Source organism: Psammomys obesus, unplaced genomic scaffold, assembly GCF_907164565.1.
Source record: "Psammomys obesus unplaced genomic scaffold, mPsaObe1.curated_primary_1811, whole genome shotgun sequence".
NCBI lineage: Eukaryota > Metazoa > Chordata > Mammalia > Rodentia > Muridae > Psammomys > Psammomys obesus.
In genome coordinates, this window is record NW_026595292.1 from 12527 (window position 1) to 17834 (window position 5308).

General features: G+C 47.3%; 1 pseudogene; it reads right to left on the minus strand.

Moving 5' to 3' along the window:
* Window positions 1-2978: 2978 nt before the first annotated feature.
* Window positions 2979-4325, minus strand: LOC129685683 (60S ribosomal protein L17-like; annotated as a pseudogene).
* Window positions 4326-5308: the final 983 nt, after the last annotated feature.

The window sequence follows — 5308 nt, forward strand, 5'->3', positions numbered from 1 at the left end:
GAGCTCCTCACCTGGCCAGTGCTAGGCCAGGCGCATAACTAGGAGCCGGTGCCACAGATCCAGAGGCTGAGATCCAGCTGTGGGAGCTTCCGTGACATGAGCACAGGAGCCAGGTCGGAAGATTGGTCACCCTTTCCCCCACAGGTCCCCACGGTGGGCAGCCTGACCTGTTGGGCTGCATTTTCCAACTTGACCAAACTCGTTCCAAGCTTCAAGATGTGTTGCATTCTTGCTCTGCCTCAGAGAAGTTCTGTACACACACTGCCAGCTGCAGTCAAGCCCTTATTTTGCTCCATTCAAAGCAGGTTCAGGCTGGCTGCTGGCAGAAGGCACTGGGAACAAGCTGTAAAAGAGCCCACCTGGGAAGAGGAGGCTGAGGCTCCCAGAGGCTTCTTGCTGAACTGACATCTTGCTGGACCTCAAGCCAAAGCCAGCTTTGGCCTCAGCCATGATGTTAGCATCAGATTTCAAAGTCCCGGGAAGGGAAGGAGGCTGCCTCCTCTGGGTAAAGTCAGTTCTGGGGTGAGCTGGGTTGCGTATGCATGTGAGCCAGGGGTACAAATGTCTGGTCGGAGGGAGAATAGAAAAACAGAGTGGCCCGAAGGACGAGTGTAAGAAGGTTGAGGATGTCCAAATGAGGTCTTGGACGGTGCCATGTACCTCAGCTGAAGGTCAGGTCCAGTCTCTAAGAGAAGTCTCTGACTGAGGGTCAGGATCCCGGGGGCAACTCTGCAGCCACAGGATAGAGCAGGTTGGCCTCTTTCCAGAAGCAGAGCACAGCGTTGTTCTTGGTCTCTGCTTGTATACTGTCCAGTGGGCGTCGTGGGGTTCTTAGGCCTGAGTCTGGTTATCTTGAGTTAGTGATGTTACTGACTTCTGATTATCAGGTGAGGCCTTGGGGGTAGTGAGTATCCGGACCAAGCTATTTTTATATGTCTAAAAGACTGCGGTGAATGTGCTCATTCAGACAGTGAGGAGGCAATGGAGAGCGAGGAAAGGGAGAGGGCTGAAAGAGGATGAGGAGGCTGGGCACAAATTCCTTCGGGAATCTGATGGGAACTGTTGGGAACTTCCTTTCTTCCCAAAAGTAATCTGCATCTGCAGACTGATGGGCTGATTAGAATTTCAGTACTGTGGAGGGATTGGAAAAGTGTCTGTCCAGAGGTTCATTAGCTTATCTTGGGCTTGAACAGCCATGCCCTCCCATCCCCCAACACAATGCAGAGACTAACATCTTGAAAAAACAACTTTTAGAATCTATTAGCAGGAAACTGGCTTCTACCGACCCCAGATCAAAGAAGGCCACTGGACAGCATCTTGAGCCTATAGAAAATCTCCCTCCATCTCTCTGTACCCACCCCTCTGATGTAGAGTCACCAATGTATTTTAAACTTTCATGGCTTTCTCTGTTCTGTAAAACTATAAAAGCTCAGTGAAACTGCTTCCACATTGAAACACATAATTTGACATAAACTAATTCTACGCCCCAGGGTCAAGGTCACTCACAGTGGCTCCCGAATAAACGATTTCTTATTTCCTTTGACATGGGAGCTGTATGGAGAAGTCTCAGCAGGCTGCTCCGTGGTGTCTGGGCTGGTGGGGCAGAGACTGCCCTGTGATGAGCACTGGACAGTGTCCTCACCAGTGCCCCCACTGTGATCAAGATTGACACAACGGGAAAGTTCCAGGCATCCCCGAGGTCAGAAGCCAGTCTTGCGCCAGCTTCTGGGGTTCTGCTCCCCCGGGGCCAGCTTTGACTGGTCTGAGCTCTATTTAAGGGAAACTATGGGCTGGGGAGATGACTCATCAGTCAAGCATGCTTTTCGCCCAAGCTTGCTGACCTGAATTTGAGCCCCTGGGCCCACCTTGGAATGGAAAGGAAGAACTGACTCCCACAAGGTGTCCCTCTGACTTCCACACACAAGTAAATTAAATAAGTAAGCAAGCAAGCAAACACACAAATAAGAAAAGAGCTACGTGCTCACCCAGCTGAAGGAGGAACCTCGAGCAAAGAAGAAAGTTCAAGTCTAAGGCTTTCTGGTTTCCCGCTGGCTCAGGTGACTAAGAATATGCCCTTCCTGGTGAGAAATATTCTTGTGTTCTGTTGATCTCATCGAGGGACAAATTCAGGACCTCACACATGGTTAGCAGTATTTGCACAACTGAGGGACACTTCCACAAAGTCACTCAGGCTTTCCTTGACTCATTGTTCAATCAAAGCAGGCCTCCTGGGTATCTGGGATGACCTTTGCGACCACAGAATATTCCTCCATTTTTTGTTGTGTTGGTTGGTTGGTGGGTTTGGGTGGAAAATTGATTAAGATCTTGAGGAATGTAATATTTCTTAAATTTGTTATTTTATTTAGGTATTTGTGTGTGACCAGAGAAGACATTGGATCTCTTGGAGCCAGAGTCAGAGATGGTTGTGAGCCACACCACATGGACTGAACTCAGGTCTTCTGAAAGAGCAGCCAGTACTCTCACCTGCTTAGTTGTCACCCCAGCCCTGAGGTATGTAATCTTCAGTAGAAGAATTTGAGAAATAATAAATGGAATGATTGTATATGGGCTTGTGGGGCAGCCAGAGGAAGCAGGCCAGCACACAGTAGGAACCTCGCCCTACTGGTGCCTGGCAAGAGCTAACTGGCCTCCTTGTCTGGGTCCCTATCCCAGAATGATGTCCTCTTCTCAGGCAATCAGAGGAATGGAGAAGGGGTTGTCTTTTTTCTGCCCAGTGCCCCTGAGCATCAGGTTTCTACATCTCCACAAGGACATTGTTACGCAAACCTTCCCGTTACCGCCAGGCAATTCCTGAGAGCTCCCCTCAGCTGAGTGTGGTTTGGTTTTTTACTTTTATCTGCATTTATTTTATCCCGAATTTATTATTCCCGTGCCATCAGCTTTTGTTTCTTCAGTTTCTTCTGAGATTTTTTTTTCTATTTTTATTTCTATATATTTATTTTCTATTTTTATTTCTTCTATGCAACCTCCTCTTCTGGCTTTGGAACAATTTGTTCCTTTTCTTTTTTTTTTTCTTTTTTAAATTTTTATTCATTATACTTTATTCACTTTGTATCCCCCCATAAGGCCTTCCCTTCTCCCCTCCCAATCCCACCCCCCACCCTCCCACCCCCTTCTTCACACATGCCCCTCCCCAAGTCCACTGATAGGGGAGGTCCTCCTCTCCTTCCTTCTGATCTTAGTCTATCAGATCTCATCAGGAGTGGCTGCATTGTCATCTTCTGTGGCCTGGTAAGGCTGCTCCCCGCTCAGGGGGAGGTGATCAAAGAGCAGGCCAATCAGATTATGTCAGAGGCAGTCCCTCTTCCCATTACTATGTAACCCACGTGAACACTAAACAGCCACGGGATACATCTGTGCAGGGGTTCTAGGTTATCTCCATGCATGGTACTTGGTTGGAGTATCAGTCTCTGGGAAGACCCCTGTGTTCAAATTTCTGGTTCTGTTAAGATTCCATGCACACTGCCCAACAGTTGGCCATAAGTCTCAGCATCTACACAATGGAATATTACTCAGCAATGAAAAATAAGGAAATCATGAAATTTGCAGGTAAATGGTGGGACCTGGAAAGGATCATCCTAAGTGAGCTGTCCCAGAAGCAGAAAGACACACACGGTATATACTCACTCATATAGACATGTAATATATGATAAACCTACTAAAATCTGTACATCTAAAGAAACTAATCAAGAGGGAGGACCCTGACTAAAATGCTCAATCCCCATCCCGAAAGGCAAAGAGGATGGACATCAGAAGAAGAAAACAGGAAACAAGCTAGAAACCCGCGATGGAGGGCCTCTGATAGGCTCTGCCCTGCAGACTATCAAAGCAGATGCTGAGACTTATGGCTAACTGTTGGGCAGTGTGCACGGAATCTTACGTAAGAAGTGGGAAATAGTAAGATTTGTTCCTTTTCAGTGAGGAGCATCTCAATGTGGCAGGGGGAAGCCATGCCTGGGTTAATCCGGCCATGAGCTCGGTAAGTTCGAAGGTGCATCTTAGGTGCCTTGTTCACCTGAATATATTCAATGACTAGAGAATCTACATCAAAGCCCTTAAGTTCTTCATCACTCTCTGCATTTTTAAGCAGGTGCAGCAAAAATTCAGCACTTTTTTTTTTTTCCTTTTTGGCACACACTGCTTCTTTAAAGTGACGTCTTTCGGACACTTGGTGGCTTTTCGGATATGCATACCCTTGATGGCTGAACAGTTTCCCGGGTGTTCTTAAAGTGAACATGAAGATTTGAACCTCTTGATTTGCATGATTTCATAGGGTTTTCTGGGACAAGAGAGTAGTGATCCATCTTCATGGATCGACTCTGGCCATTTTCGGGAAGAGCCTGAGTGTGCTCTTAATCAGGCTTCTTCATCCAGCTGAGAGAAAGGTTTTATACTGATGTATGAAGGCATCCTCCTTCATCCCTTCAACTTTAGCCTCCCATGCTGTTGACTCCACTGCCCCCTTGCTACAGTAGATACTGTACCTACCAGCCCTTGACTGTAAGGTCTCGGAAGGCTCTGATATTTTCGTCTGTGCTCCAGCCCTGAGCAGATATCACTCTGTAAATAGGTTGTCCACCACAGGGGACAAAGCTTGGCTCTGCTTTGGTCTCTGAAGGCTCCCACATGAGGGACCAGAACTAACATGCACAGGACACCCCCACATGTAGCTGCTGGACAAATAAAAAAGAAATATGGATGCCAGACACCAGGAGGCATCTGAGCCAGGCTTTGAGATAAGATCCATGTCCCAACAGATGTTGAAGCAGGTGTTTTATCCTCCCTGCCGCTTATTTACTGACCCAAGCTCTCAAGCGAGACAATTCCAAGCTAAGAAGGGATCCAGAGTCGTTGGAAATGAGTGCACAGGCGCCTGCATCACTCTGGGGTATGGCACAGAGAAGAAAAGGCTGGCTGCTCTTGCATAGTGACCTCAGGAGAAATGACTTCCTTTCCCTCCACCTAAAATGAGAATTTCGTGAACTGCTGTACAAAGGGTCTGTTGTTGCAAACACAGAGCATCCTAACTATGCAATCCAAGTCTGTGCCGTGGGGTACAAGAATGAAGAAGGGGGTAAAAGGAAAGTTGCGTCTAAGGGGACAAAACAAATTGCATAAGGAGGTAACTTCCTTTGTGCAAGGAGGAACAATCTTAAGTTTCAGAGGAAAGAGTAAATGTTCAAGAAGTACCAAGAAAAAGGTTGAGACGCCACAGTGCGGAGGGCTTTGCCTGAGCTCAAGCTTATGTCTCAAGGTACTATGTCCAAAATAAGCCTGCCTTAGAGGC